Raw genomic sequence first — 16836 nt, 5'->3', positions numbered from 1 at the left:
ATTGCAGGAGTGCTTTGCCTGAGCATCAGCTGTAGACATCTTGGTTCCAGGACTCCTCAGAGAGTATTCTGGACGTGTGAGAGTGTAGAATACAGAAGCTAACAACTTCTGGGACAGGCCAAAGCAACTCAGCTTCAGGACAGGTCCTGTTTTGGGCCTTCTTCTTCGGCCAGGAGGGGGGTCTTAAGGCCATATATCTGTGCACCTTTCCCGTGAGAGGAGAGCTCGCCTGCAGAGAGTCCTCTGACAACTGAAACTCAGAGCAGAGATGTAGTCTACCAGGTCTGCTGATAGAGGCTAACACAATCACCTGAGGAACAAGCTCTAACCAGAGAAAACTATAACAACTAGCTCCAGAGATTACCAGATGGCCAAAGGCAAATGTAAGAATTGTACTAACAGAAATCAAGAACACAGCACTCCCACTCCACCTAGTCATGTGCACCCCAACAAAACCGAAAAGCTAGACCCGGATTTAAAAGCATATCTCATGAAGATGGTAGAAGACATCAAGAAGAACTTTAATAATTCACTTAAAGAAATACAGGAGAACACTGCTAAAGTGTTACAAGTCCTTAAAGAAAAACAGGAAAACACAACCAAACAGGTAGAATTCCTTAAAGAAAAACAGGAAAACACATCCGAACAGGTGATGGAAATGAACAAAACCATACTAGACCTAAAAATGGAAGTAGACACAATAAAGAAAACCCAAAGTGAGGCAACGCTGGAGATAGAAACCCTAGGAAAGATATCTGGAACCATAGATGCAAGCATCAGCAACAGAATACAAGTGATGGAAGAGAGAATGTCAGGTGTAGAAGATTCCATAGAGAACATCAGCACAACAATCAAAGAAAATGCAAAATGCAAAAGGATCCTAACTCAAAACATCCAGGAAATACAGGACACAATGAGAAGACCAAACCTACAGATAATAGGAGTTGATGAGAATGAAGATTTTCAACTTAAAGGGGCAGCAAATATCTTCAAAATAATTATAGAAGAAAACTTTTCAAACCTAAAGAAAGAGATGCCCATGAACATAAAAAAAAGCCTACAGAACTCCAAATAGACTTGACCAGAAAAGAAATTCCTCCCAACACATAATAATCAGAAAAACACATTCACTAAAAAAAGATAGAACATTATAAGCAGTAAGGGAGAATGGTCAAGTAACATATAAAGGCAGGCCTATCAGAATTACACCAGACTTTTCACCAGAGACTAGGTAAGCCAGAAGAGCCTGAACAGATGTTATACAGACACTAAGAGAACTCAAATGCCAACCCAGGCTACTATACCTGGCCAAAATCTCAATAACCATACATGGAGAAATCGATGTATTCTATTTCTCCTTCCCTGTGTAATTTGTTGACAACTTTCTGAAGTATTATAACTATCTATCCTAAAATTTAACATTTTTTTGTTTCATATTATTAATAAGTAGTTTGAAATATGAACTTATTATGGCACTACCCAATGCAGGTAGAAAATATTCATAATTATTATTTTTTAAACAATATTGTGTATTTATGTTTAGGTAGGCATGAAATTATTAAGACAAAGTATTCTGTCCTCGTTCTAAAATCAGTTCTAGGTAACAGTAAAATAGTTCCTATGATCTAGAAGTAAACACAGAAAAATAGACAACAGGAATATATAACTTTAAACCTAGATGATATATATATGTACACAGTATATTTCAAATGAGTCACTAATCTTGTTGTCAGGGATCACAGATGTGTAATATGCTTGATTAATTTTTCTGCTAGTAGCATAAACAGAACATTCTGCCACTATATAACATCAAGCCCTAAGAATTAAATTTCAAGATTGTTTATAACTTTATTTATTCATGTTCTATTACTCGAGTATGTGGTTTCTTCAGAAAGTGTTGTAGTATCAAGTTTTGGACTGTAACCAAGAGTAATGCCACTTAAATGTAATATTTTAAATAAAATTCCTACAATGTGGCATTCTGTATGGGAATAACAGACATAATCCTATACTCATGCTTACCTAAATTTGTAATCTCTAATGTTTCCTCCTCCTACTATGTTGCATGTGTTCTGTCATTCCCTCCTTCCATAAAGGCTTCATCCTTTCTTCCATGCCATGTGCCACTTTGGGGTTCCTTATCTCCACAGATACTCCAAGTTAAACATAAAATCTAATAGTTGAAGCTAGACCAAATGTGATTACAGACACGTAGCATTTCTCTTTATAGGCCTGACTTAACGCATTTACTATATAGTATTTTCAAATTCCATATACTCTCTATCAAATTTAGTTACAGCTGATTGCATCTCCTTTTTTGAAAACAAAATCAACAAAAATGACTGAGCAAGTATCAATAGATAACCATGCTATCTTTTCTACACTCAAGTGTGATATAGGTGAGTCACCAGTTAGTTCTATTTTTAGATATTTTTAGCAAATTCCAGACTGATTTTATCCTGGATGTACCAACTTAAGCACCCACCAGCAGAACAGCTGTACTTTATTCCCACATCGCTAATGCTTCTTGACTTTTGTTTTCCTGATTGTACTCATTCTTTAAGGGATGAGCTAGAATTTAAGTTTGGAGAAAAGAAGAGCACCAGAAAATTTTTTTGTGGGAGCCATAGCTAGTGTTGAAAGATATAAGGAGTAATGTAATAAAGGGAATTGTTTCCTCGAGGTGAGTATCCGCCAAGCTAATCCTGCAACTTGTGCAAAGAAATGTCCCAAGGATTGATCTGTTTATAGCAGAAAAACAACATATCAAATTTATGAAAAAATATTCAAGGAAGCAGGCAGGTTCTATCTAAAGCAGGCAAAAGAACTTGGCAACATCCACCATGTAGTTCTTTCATCAGATTAATGAAGGATACAGAAGGAAAAGAGCCATGGAGTCTTCCTACGTGGTTATGGAAAGCCACTGAGGGCATCCAGGTTGCAGCGAAGTCCCTGAATAGATGTCTAGAGAGGCTTTTTGTGAAGGTATGAAAGGGAAGCCTATATTGTGATATAGCAATCAGGATGTAAGAAGGTCCACAGCTGTGCGATATCTCTCAAAGAAAGCTACACACAAAGAATGGAACCAGCCCAAGACAGAGAAATATATTGTAGTCATGAAACTAGATAGGAAGAGCTTTTTAAGCCACAATGTACATAAATTTAGAATTTGGGGTTTGTCTAGCTAGATTTGATCTTGATTTTCCCAATATTTCCTGTTTATGTTTCTTTTCCTCTTATTTTGAATGAGAATGTATAATCATATCAGTGTACTTTGAAAGTAAACAATGCTTTGAATTTGATTTTATATGGTGTTACAATTAAGAAATTGTAATCTGTTCTAAAAGATTAAATATGATTGTAGTTGTATATGGAATTTTATCTCATGTTAAGCATGATTCTGCCCTGGAAATTCATATACTTTATTTGCAGTTGTATATTGGATATAGGATACTGTGCTAGGCATAACTATTGCTTTCCTTTGGAAATTAATATAATATAAGGAGATATGATTGTATGTCTTATTGACAAGAGGTATACTTATGAAGGCTAGTCTTGGTTGTAACCCTGATAATATTAGGAATTCACTAAAACTCTGGGAATTTGGGGCACCTGTGAGGAATTTTTTTTCCTGATTTGATTATGTGAAATAGGAAGACCAACCCCAAATGTAGATCGTTTGTTCTGTTGTAGAAACAACTGTAAAATATAAATTTCATTGATGTCAGTTTTTTTAATAAAAGTGTGTAGCTAGGACTAAATTCTAGTAGTTACAATCAAGATAGTTTTTATGATCCTACACTGTTTCTGTCTTTTATTACAGTGTTTCCTGAACACTGAGGTGGAGATTTGATGGTGACCTCCCTTTTAGGACTGAATGTTAGAAGGTCCCTCAGGCTTTGCATATTATCTGGCTGGTAGATTAGAAAGGAGATGGTTAAAAGCAAAATTGGATGGATGAGCAGTTAGGCATTCCAAAGAGCAAATGGTGCTTGACTAACCTCGTAAGCTATCTCCCTCTATTCTCTGGGACTGGTTGTTGCTAGTCTATTTCTGTTTTTCCTTATATATCAGATTGATATTTCACAAGTGTTGTTCCTCCATGCCCAGAACCCTTATTTTTAGTCTTATACCTGAACAAGCTTCCTTTCATTTTCAGCTGATCTGCTCAGGTTTCAGTATTAGAGAGCATCTCAGCAGAGCTTGCAGCTCTATAACCCTGCCACTCCCACTGCTGCTGCTTTCCAACTAGCATTTCTGGACCCATCACGTGTTCACCTGTAACTTTACTCCAAGATGATTTGGCGGGAATCAGGTCCCTACCCCTGCTTCATAAATGAGTTTCAGAAATAGTAAAATTGAGCTTTGTTCAGAATTTTGCCTTAGCTACATCTTTCTCTTCTCTGCCTAGCTCCCTGTTCTCTTCCAGGTTTCCAAGATTCCTTTCCAGATTAGAACCCAGACATGTGAGCCGCTGGCCAGACACAACACATTTGAATTGGTACTTGTTTGTGACTTACACATCTACATGCTCCTGAGGCTGTCAGGAGTATACTCTGTTTCACACTCAGCAACACTGAGTCTAGGAGGCTAAAGGCAAGCTAATGGTTAACAGAAAGAAGGTATTGAAACAAAGTTGCAGAGTGTTGAGTACTGAAACAATGAAAGGCAGAGATGACCCTGCCTTAAGTGCTTCTCTCTCTGACAGGCAAATGCCAAACAGAAGTCAATTTATTTCTTGATCTCTTGAGGTTCTATGCCCCTTCAGGGTTCTCATTCTCTAAGCTCTGCATGCATGCCCAACATGACTAGGTCATGTTATATCTTCTGCTGATCAGAGGAAAGATTTGTCCTGCTTTAGAGCCCGGCCCCAGGAAGTTAGAACCCAATAAAAGCAGACCTAATGATTTATATGAACTCAGGCTGTGTCCTTTATTATCATAGCACAAGGAATGCTAAAATATGGATAGTTATGGTGAATTTGATCCTGGCTCATTGCCACAAGACTCTAGGTGTCTGTGTAAAGGTTTCTCTTGGCTGCATGAGCTTTGCCAATTTAGATATCTGAAGCCTTATGTCATGGACCTTGGCCCACAAAAATCCTGATTTCTTTTCTCCAGTTTTTTCCAGCATGAATCCTAGATACTGCTGAAATATTACTTCTGAGTCAGACATTGAGCAAAATTTTGTGTATGAGATCTTACAAGAGAGCTTTATACAATGCCCAAGTCTGCCTTCAAGATAAACAAGCCAGTTCAGAACTACCTTTACTGGGATGCTCCATATTCTCTACCCAGAAATCACTGTATTTTCCCCAGGACCACTTTTTCTTTTCTCAACTTGAAGTCTAGATTACTTCTGCCTCTCTCTGATTTCTATGCTCCCCATTCTCTCTCCCATGTAGATGCTTCAGGGATGAATCATCTCTATAGAAAGGGACTGACTGGTTTAAGAGAAGTTCAAGTTGCTACAACAGTAGTGGTATCAGAGTGGATGACCAGAATTCTCCAGGTTACAACAGACTATTCATAGAAGGGACTGCAGATATCGTGGTGAATTGTGGAGAGCCGGTATGTGCTGCAAGCAATTACGTGCGTGCCGCCAGTAAGCTCTGAGAAGAGCCATGTGTGCCGTGAGCAATCACCATTATAAGATGGTGCGGGCCTCCACAGTGCCTAACTAGTAAACAAGCCTTGTACGCAGGTGCGAGAGTGAATTCACTCCTAGTCACTCCCATTCTCGGGGTGTAATAGTGGGGTGATGGGCAAGCAATGAATCAGGAGCTGTCATGCCATATCAGGTGCTGAAATGTCACACTGCTGGTTATAAAAGCAGTGCCATTTTCCCGGATCGGGATCTTCCTGAGAAGCAAGCAATAAAGCTCTTGCTGAGGAAGATTCTGGTTTGTTGCATCTTTCTTGCTGGTCGAGCTGGACGCAATAAGTGGTGCCAAAACCCGGGAACTGTCATCACACCGGCGCAAGGAAGATCCCTCATTCACGGGGCAGAATCAGAACTGTGGGACAAAAGGCTCTACAAGATACGTACAATCTTGAAATTTCTCCAGAGTTAGAAGCCCTTTTGATTGTTTGCATGGCGATTACACTTTTCCTTTTGGTTTCGTTTTGTTTCCACCACTGGAACTGTTGACTGGTTCTTAGTCGCAGTCAGGCCTGGACAGCGCCTGGACAGCAACCAATTTCAGGCCCGGTCAGGCCTGGACAGCGGCAGTATGGGAATCTCCCATTCTATAGTAGTGGGCTTACGCTCAGTCCTGAAGCAGTGTGGCCTAAAAATCGCCACTAAGACCTAAGAGGGATTTGTCAGAGAGATAGACCGTGTTGCACCATGGTATGCTTGCTCATTGTCATTAACTGTCGCCTCTTGGGACAAACTGAAAGGAGATCTAGTTAGGGAACAGCAGAAAGGCAAACTTAAAGCAGGGATGATGCTGCTATGAAATTGGTGAAATCATGTTTAACAGATGAGGATTGTCAGCAAATGGTAGAAGCAGGGCAGAAAGTTCTGGACGAAATTCAAGAAAGTCTATCAGAGGTAGATCAGGGAGAGAGAGTAAAAATAGAGAGGAAACAAAGTGCACTGAAGAATTTAGGCCTTTCCATGAGCCTTGAGACAGAGGAAAAGAGAATGTCAGGGAAAATACCTGGGGAGAGATTAGAAAAAGGGATGGAAAGGGAGAGAAGAAGGGAGATCGAGCTGGAGAGGCACATAAGGAAAGAAGCCTCTACCCACCACTAGCTAGTTTAAGCTAAACCACAGCTAGTTTAAGCAGCTAGCTGTCAGTAGCTCAGAATCAGATAAGGAACTTAGCTCCTATGAGGAAACAGACTTAGAGAAGAAAGCGACAGGTTGTGAGGGAGAAAGATACCAGTCAGATGAAAGACGAGTTAATCAGTTACAGAATAATATGAAAGCAGCTAGAGACAAATGTCAAATCATTGCGCAGTCTTCGGATATGCAAATTCAGGGTTCTAGTGCACCTCTGCCTTATGTGCAGAGGCACCATTCTGAGCCTTATGTGCAGAGGTATCATTCAGACTCATTTATACCAAAAGAGGAACAGAGGAAGATACAACAGGCATTTCCAGTTTTTGAAAGAGCTGAGGGAGGGCATGTTCACGCTCCAGTAGAAAATATACAGATTAAGGAGCTTGCAGAAACAGTCCGTGTTATGGAGTCAGAGCTAATTTCACTGTAGCACAAGTTGAAAGGCTTGCAACTCACACTATGACTCCTGGTGATTGCCAGACTGTAGTAAAAGCTGCAGCCCCCAGTATGGGGATGTATCTTGAATGGAAAGTTTTGTGGCAGGACTCCTGTCAGACGCAGGCAAGGGCCAATGCCACCATGGAAGGAAACCAAAGGACATGGACATTTGAATTGCTTACAGGTCAGGGACAGCATGCTGCTAACCAAACAGATTATTATTGGGGAGCATACGCCCAGATCTCAGCTGCCGCTGTTAAGGCATGTAAGGCACTCTCTAAGAAGGGAGAGGCAAGTGGGCATTTGACCAAGATCACTCAGGTCTACCAGGAGTCATACTCAATTTTTGTGGCTAGAATGACAGAGGCAGCAGGGAGAATATTTTGAGATACAAAAGCAGCTATGCCTTTAATTGAAAAGTTGATATATGAACAGGCTACCCAGGAATGCAGGGCAGCTATTACACCTGGAAAAAGCAAGGGACTGCAGGACTGGTCGAAGGTTTGCCGTGAACTTGGTGGGCCACTCACTAATGCAGGTTTAGCAGCTGCCATTCTACAAGTGCAAAAATGCCCTGACATGGCTGAGCTCAAACTCTGCTATAATCGTGGCAAACCGGGACACTTAAAAAAGGACTGTAGAGCCCTTGTTAAAAGGAGAGCACCAGGATTGTGCACTAAGTGTGGAAAATGATATCATTGGACTAGCGCTTGTCGTTCAATCAGGGACATTCGAGGCAGGCTCCTGCAGCCAGGATTCCCTCAAGCAGTAGATAATGACACCATTTCAAAAAACCAGTACAGGGCCCTCAGGTCTTAGGGCCCGAAATCATACGGGACCACGACAGGCGAATGGTGGACCCCACAGTCCGCAGGGCAACAGAAGGCTCAGCTGGATTGGACCTCCGTACCACCACCCAATTCATGCTGATCCCTCAAATGGGAGAGCAGCCTATTCCTACTGACTATAAAGGACCTCTGCCATCTGGGAGTGTCGGCCTAATATTGGGCAGGGCTTCCCTTTCACTACAAGGTCTTATTGTTCACCCTGGAGATGTAGGTCAAGATTATGAAGGGGGACTTCAAGTTCTCAGTTCCTGTCCTCAGGGTGTCGTTTCTATTTCACAAGGAGATAGAATAGCTCAGTTAGTAATTCAGCCAAGCCTACATGGCTGTTTTCCCTCTTCTGGTGTCCCTCAAGCTACCAGAGGGATTGGTTCTACTGGAAATGATTCGGCCTATTTAATAATGCCTTTAGATTCCAGGCCTTCTTTAGAGTTAGTTATAGAAGGGAAACAATTTAAGGGGATTTTAGACACAGCAGCAGACAAAAGTATTATTTCTTCTACTGGTGGCCGAAAACTTGGCCAGTTATTCAGTCATCACATTCTTTGCAAGGTTTCGGTTATCAGTCCTGTCCCACTATTAGTTCCCGTTCTTTGAGCTGGACAGCGCCTGAAGGTCAAATGGGATGATTCACTCCTTATGTCTTACCACTCCCAGTAAATCTCTGGGGGAAAGACATCTTACAGGCACTAGGACTGACCTTAACTAATGCATGCTCGCCACAAGCTGTTCGAATGATTAAGAAAATATGCTATAAAGAAGGAAGGAGATTAGGAAAAGGAGAGCAGGGTAAACTTGAACCTATCCCTCAAAAAGGTAATAATGGGAGACAAGGTTTGGATTTTTTCTAGAGACAGCTGTTGAGGGTTCCATGCCCATACCATGGCTTACAGAGGAAGTTGTATGGGTTCCCCAATGGCCTCTCTCCTCTTAAAAAATTAGAAGCAGCCACAAAACTAATTTCTGAACAGCTACACTTGGGGCATTTAGAGCCTTCTAACTCACCCTGGAATACACCTATTTTCGTAATTAAGAAAAAATCTGGCAAATGGCGCTTATAACATGATCTTAGAGCAATTAATGCGCAAATGCATCTGTTTGGACCAGTTCAGCAAGGGCTACCATTACTTTCTGCCTTACCCAAAAATTGGGAAATTATAATCCTAGACATTAAAAATTGCTTTTTCTCTATACCTTTATGCCCTCAAGATAGGCAAAGATTTGCATTTACGATCCCAGCCATTAATTACTTAGAGCCAGATCAAAAATACCAATGGAAGGACCTACCTCAGGGGATGGCGAATAGCCCCACCATGTGTCAACTGTATGTACATTTGGCACTTAAGTCAGTTAGAGAACATTTTCCATCATTACAGGTGATAATTTATATGGATGACATTTTGATTTTCCATAAAAATTTAGAGTTATTGCAAGATGCATACCTTATATTAATAAAAACGTTAGGGCAATGGGGATTGCAGGTGGCCACCGAAAAGGTGCAAGTTGCTCGAATGGGAGCCTTCCTAGGGTCACTTATTTATCCTGACAAAATTGTTCCTCAAAAATTAGAGATTCGCAAAGATCAACTACATACCTTGAATGATTTTCAAAAATTGTTAGGAGATATTAATTGGCTGAGACCCTTTTTGAAAATTCCATCAGCAGAATTAAAGCCCTTATTTGACATATTAGAGGGAGATACCCATATCTCCTCCCACAGAGCACTTACCCCAGCTGCATGTCAAGCTTTACAAATTGTAGAAAAGGCCCTACAAGATGCTCAATTACAACGCATTGACGAGTCAAAGTCATTTGAATTGTGCATATTAAAAACTGCACAGTTACCAACAGTGGTCTTATGGCAAAATGGGCCCTTGTTGTGGGTCCATCCTAATGCTTCCCCTGCAAAAATCATTGAGTGGTATCCTAATGCAGTTGCTCAACTTGCACTTAGGGGGATAAAAGCAGCCATTACTTATTTCGGGTAAGAACCTTATATAGTAAGTGTACCTTATACTTCTGCTCAAGTTCAAACCCTGGCAGCAACAACCAACGATTGGGCAGTCTTGGTTGCCTCCTATTCAGGACAAATTGATAACCATTATCCAAAACATACAATTTTACAATTTGCCTTAAGCCAAGCTATAGTGTTTCCAATAATAACAGTCAAACACCCACTTCCGGATGGGGTAATAGTGTATACAGATGGATCCAAATCTGGTATAGGTGCATATGTAGTAAAGGGCCAAGTAACATCTAAACAATATAATGATTCATCACCCCATGTTGTAGAGTGTTTGGTAGTTCTAGAAGTCCTTGAAACTTTCCTGGGACCGCTCAAAATTGTATCTGATTCCTTATATGTGTTCAATGCAGTTAATATTCTTGAAGTTGCAGGCTTAATTAAACCAACTAGTAAGCTTGCTCACATTTTTCAAAAGATTCAGTCAGCCTTGTTATACAGAAGACATCTTGTCTATATTACTCATGTTTGAGCTCATTCTGGCCTTCCTGGCCTCATGTCTCATGGAAATGACTTAGCAGACAAAGCCACTAGAATCGTGGCTGCTGCTTTGTCCTCACAGGCAGAGGCTGCAAGAGAATTTCATGAATGCTTTCATGTGACACCTGAGACATTACACCACCGTTTTACTTTAACCAGGAAAGAATCTCGTGACATTGTCACCCAATGTCAAAACTGTTGTCAATTTTTACCTACTCCTCATGTAGGGGTAAATCCTCGTGGCGTCAGGACATTACAGGTCTGGCAAATGGATGTCAGTCATATTTCCTCCTTTGGGAGAAATCAATATTTACATGTTTCTATTGACACCTGCTCTGGTGTAATATTTGCCACACCTTTAACAGGTGAAAAAGCCTCTCATGTTATACAGCACTGCCTAGAAGCGTGGAGTGTGTGGGGCAAGCCCACAATTCTAAAAACGGATAATGGGCCAGCATATAATTCTACTTAATTTCAACAATTTTGTCATCAAATGGATGTCACTCATTTGACTGGCCTTCCTTATAATACTCAAGGACAAGGCATTGTGGAATGTGCCCACCGCAAACTCAAATCTTATAAAACAGAAAGGGGGAGTTGATGAGACTCTGACCTCAGTGCCAAGAGTAGCAGTATCTATGGCACTCTTTACACTTAATTTTTTGAATCTCGACGAGCAGGGACACTCTGCAGCTGAGCGACATAGCTCAGACCCTGATAGACCAAAAGAAATGGTCAAAGGGAAGGATGTTTTAACTGGTCAGTGGAAAGGCCCGGATCCTATCTTAATCAGATCCTGGGGAGCTGTTTGTGTTTTTTCACAGAGTGAAGACAACCCATTTTGGCTGCCGAAATGACTCATCCCCAGGATATTCATCAAGGATGTTGCAGAAGATGCTGACCTCCCGAGGACTGTTCCTGATCCTGACAATGCTGAACTTGTCTCAGGTTCCTAGTATAATGTGCCAGCAGAGATGGGCTATTCTCTCAACTTTCCCTAAACCAATGCCAGTTCGCTATGATGCTATAGTTTTTCCAAAATTCTTTACTACTGATAAAATAGTGGATTTGCCATATTTATCCTATGATCCCAACCCGAGCACCATTAGGAGAAAATCGCACTTTACTAGAACAGGGTTCTTTATGTTTTCGAATTAATGGACCAGGAAATTGTATCAACCTCACAGCCCGAGCTTTGGGGAAGTTTAATGAGCATAGAGGAGGTTGCATGAGCACAACCCAAGATACTTCCAATGTAGAGATAACCTTTACAAATCGGACCTTTTGGCACGAGGTAAATTGGGTTAATGGTACATTTCTACCACCTAACTTTTCAGACAAAAAACGTCCACACCAACCAAAAATAGCCCCTCATTGTAGTTTGGAAGATGAAGGGCTGATCCTGCCTTGGTCTGATTGTCAATCCTCCATCACTCATTTGGCAGATCAGAGTAAAACCTTTTCCTTTTCTCCCAACATGATAGATAACCCAGAGAAGGAATTTGTTATGAAAAAGGGACTTTTCATACAGGACATTAGAATGCATCCCTTTCACAAGTGGGTGCTTTGTGGAGTCAATGGCAGTTGTACAGAACTCAATCCTTTGATCTTTATCCAGGGAGGAGCAGTTGGAAAGGCTTCTTTTACTGGCATCTCAAGATTTGCTCAGTATTGGGGAATACATGATGCCTCCCTGGACTCTTATGGATATAGTAATACCAGTGCAGAGATCACTGGGTTTAATAAAACTTTGGTAAACCAGATTAATTATCCATCTACCACAGTCTGTGTTTACCCCGCTTTCTTGTTTATTCTTTCAAATGATTCATTTGAAATCTGTTCCAATGATAATTGTTGGATTTCTCAATGTTGGGATGTAACAAAGAACACCCGTGCCATGGTGGCACGGATCCCACGTTGGATCCCTGTTCTGGTGGATACACCCTCCATCTTATCTATGTTTTGAAAAAAGAGAGATTTTGGCATTACTGCTGCCGTGATCATAGCAATTTCAGCCAGTGCAGCTGCTGCTACAGCTGCAGGGTATGCTATGTTTAGTGCGGTTCAATCAGGCACAAAATTAAATCAGCTTTCAGCAGATCTGGCTGATGCCATCACTGTCCAAACTTCTGCTAGTACCAAGTTAAAGGGAGGGCTGATGACTTTGAATCAGTGCCTTGACCTGGCGGAAGAACAGATAGGTGTTCTATACCAGATGGCCCAGTTGGGTTGTGAAAGAAAACTGGAAGCTCTGTGCATTACCAGTGTCCAATATGAAATTTTACTTATGCAGCTAATATGTCTAGACAGGTTTCTTTATATCTTGCAGGAAACTGGTCTGAAAGATTCGATGAGACCCTTGAGGACCTTAGAGCGGCCGTTCTAAAGATCAACTCAACACGAGTGGACCTGTCATTGACAGAGGTCCTCTCCTCCTGGAATTCATCTGCCTTTTCTTATTTTAAGGAATGGGTGGGGGTAGGTTTATTTGGCGTTGCCACCTGCTGTGGACTTGTGGTCATGCTCTGGTTGGTTTGCAAGCTCAGAACCCAACAAACACGTGACAAGGTTTTGATAACCCAAGCACTTGCTGCCATCAAGCAAGGGGCCTTCCCTGAAATCTGGCTATCTATGCTCAAAAATTAATTGACATTGGTGGCTGTCCTCTTTTATAGAGTTCGCCCTAGTTTATTTAGTAGTTAATGTCACATAACACTGTGGTATCCAGGGACGGGCAACTTTCCTCATGCACAGATCAACCTAAGACACGGGGCCCGGTGGCGATAGGGTTACCCTATGACAGGAAAGGCTGTGACATTGAAGGAATGACCTAAGACAGGAGCCACAGTGGATGGGCAAAGTTACACAGGCCTAGACCAGCCTCAAGTTTTAATAAAATAAAAAGGGGAAGATGTGGAGAGCAGGTACGTACTGCGAGCAATCTCATGCATGCCACCAGTAATCTCTGAGGAGAGCCGTGTGTGCCGCGAGCAATCGCCATTATAAGATGGCGCGGGCCTCCGCTGTGGCTAACTAGTAAAGAAGCCTTGTACGAAGGTGCGAGAGTGAATTCACTCCTAGTCACTCCCAATCTCGGGGTGAAATATTCAGGTGATGGGCAAGCAATGAATCAGGAGCTGTCATGCCATATCAGGTGCTGAAATGTCACGCTGCAGGTTATAAAAGCAGCACCATTTTCCCGGTTCGGGATCTTCCTGATAAGCAAGCAATAAAGCTCTTGCTGTGGAAGATTCTAGTTTGTTGTATCTTTCTTGCCGGTCGAGCGGGACGCAATAGTGAATAGCTTTTACCTCCCTGCTGTTGCTCTCCTAGTACTGACCAGAAACTGAGGTGCCATTTCCAGCAGACTGTGCTAGGACATAGTCATAGAACACATCTTCCTTCGAAAGCAGCTTCTAGGCTTCATTGGAAAAAACTTAAATCTGTGAATATTGGGAACAGAGTCTGTACATAGCTCAGGTGACAGAGTGACTGCCTAGCATTTAGCATGCCTAGGACTCAGTGATTAGTGCTGTCTTTACTTTAATGCCTTTGGTGGGTCTACTTATTATATTGTAATACACTTGGGATCATAGAAAGGGATATCATGATGACCTAAGACCAAGACTGTCAATGATGTTGGTTAGAGTCTTCTCTTGTATCCTCAGGCTAAAGAGACCTGATACCAGAGTGACTCACATTACTGAGAAACTCAAGTTTCTATTTCATTTCTTTTTAAGGCCTCTTAATTCAAAGAGTCATTGCCATTACAAGGTGTAACCATCACACACTTTATCTCTTTTATCTAGGTGATTTCCCAGTGTTCTTTACTTGGTTCATCAGCTCTAGGATTCAATGCAAAATAGCAACCAATAGTATTAAAATCTTGGATAGAACAGATATATAACAGTAATTACTTTGCCTGAATATATTAGTACAAAATCTGACATAACTGAACAAATGGAAACTAGGCTTGTGTCATGGATTAGAGGGCCTAGATCTTTTTCACAGCAGGTTATGCACCCTTTAGGATCCTCTGTAGAAACAATGAGGTACAATGGTCACTGATCATTCTTAACAGAGAGGCCCTTCTCTACAGGTAACAGATTCCTAGATCCACATTAAGTTGATTCCTGCTAAGACGGTCTATAGTGTATGACCATGTTAAATTCATGCAGGAAGCTACTGAAAAACAAAGCATTGTTCCAATCAGCAACAGACAGGACACAGAGCTCTGAGTATACAGCCAAGGGGAAATTTAAGTCATAGGGGTTAGGCTAATATCCTCTGATCTAAACTGTTCTGATCATGTCTTAATAGCTATGTATCTTAGTACCTGAAAACTATATCCCTACATTCATTTGCTTATTCATGATTGGAATATATATTGTACGCTTTCTCATTTCGTGGTATGTTAAATTTGGAACTTGGTATAAAACTGTTAATAATCCGAATGTGCAGTATTCAATTGCATTATATATGCCTTAAACACCATGAGAAGGAAGGAAATGAATATAATAAATCTTTTTTTTTTTTGCCATGTAATACAAACTTATTCAGAAAACCTACTGAAAGACCCCCGTGGGGAGTCCCTTCTCGGGCAAGCGCGCACCCAGTAGGACACTGAGACCGAACTCACTGTAATTATACAAGGGTTTAATGGCATACAAACACACAAACAACAAAGGTTCGCTCAAGCCAGAATGCTGAGGACGAAACTCATGCACCGCGCAGGGGGCAGGGGAGTTCAACCCCAGCCCAAACTTTTTACAGGCTTATAAAGGCAAAAACCACAAACCAAAAACAGGGGAGCCAAAAGAATTTGCGCCATTACACATAATTGGCTTATTTAAATGGCGGCAGGATGATTACAAATTAGCAGGGTAATATGTACCTGCTAAAATGGAGAAAGACACAAGGGCTTGGGACTTCTCGAGGTCAGCAGGACACCTGGTCAATGTATGATTTATGGGGTCTATAGGGAGGTGCCATCCTGCCAGATGGCCATTTGGTCCGCCCTGATAGCAGTGGCTAGTTCCTGCATTCTCTTTTTAATCTTTTATGGCCGGAAATTCTTAGCTACAGGGTGAGTATGGCTGTGCCTGGACCCGCCTGGGTCTATTCTTCAGCCCTGAATTTCTTGAACTTACATACCACAATGCTATAAGACCCAAAATTATAAGTTTTTGCTGTTCATTACCCACTTCTTTTAGTGGATAGCTCTAATCTTAGAACGACCTTTCTTCTTGTTGATATTGCTGTCTGAGGACCATGACTTGTATGGTGTTTATTTTATCTTTAACAAAAGCAACCAGCTTATTTAAAATACATGGCCCAAAAGAAAGCAGGAGGAAAAAATAATCAGAGGGCCTGCCAGGGTGGAATCAGTGTCGTAAAACAGGGAGACCTGTTAAACCAATTTTCATACCATCCTTAATACGCTTCTCTTTCTTTGCTTCATTTTTCTAACCTTTCTCTGAGCTTAGCCATGGAGTCCCTGATAAGACCAGAATGGTCTACATAAAAACAACACTCTTCTTTTAGTGCGGCACAGAGTCCACCTTCTTTGAGAAAAAGTAGATCTAGCCCCCTCCTGTTCTGTAGCGAGGTCAAAGTTTCTTCAAATTTGGTGATGGACTGCTCTAGTGCTCCTAGGTCTGCATCCATAGCGGTTGTGCAATTCATGAAAATAGTGGGGGGTCTGTATCAAGGCAGTTGTGCCTTTGCCGACCCCAGCTGCTGTTCCTAGACCCAAAAGCACTGCTAAGGTCATGGTAATGGGTTCCCTTTTATACCGGGTCCAGTGGTTGAATCCATTGACAAAAAACTGTCATCATGATACAGAAGCCTAGGAACACTCTGAACTAAACGACAATAATCTTTAGAAGTATTAAAAACAGATGTAAATACACAGGGAGTGAGTCCAGTGTTGCAAGCCCATACTGTGACTAAGGGAGGGACTAAGTACTGACCTCTATTATTGGAAGACTGGAGATGATGAGTCTGATTACAGAGTTACCGTTTGTCATGTGGGACTTGTTCCAGGCAAAGTCTATTTCCCGAGACAGCTGCTAATGTTAGTTTTCTGTTTTCTCCCCAAGGACACTGAGAATTGTCCTCAGCCTTATTGTTTGTCTTGACTTGAGCAACTCCCTCATAATATGAGGGATTGGAGGCATAACACAGCCAACAAGACTTAGTGATGTTGGGATTGGTACTATTGCGTACCAAAAAGCCCCCTGTACCAGACTAAACAGACGG

Source organism: Mus musculus, chromosome Y (assembly GCF_000001635.26).
Source record: "Mus musculus strain C57BL/6J chromosome Y, GRCm38.p6 C57BL/6J".
Lineage (NCBI taxonomy): Eukaryota > Metazoa > Chordata > Mammalia > Rodentia > Muridae > Mus > Mus musculus.
Note: the sequence above shows the minus strand (reverse complement) of the source record.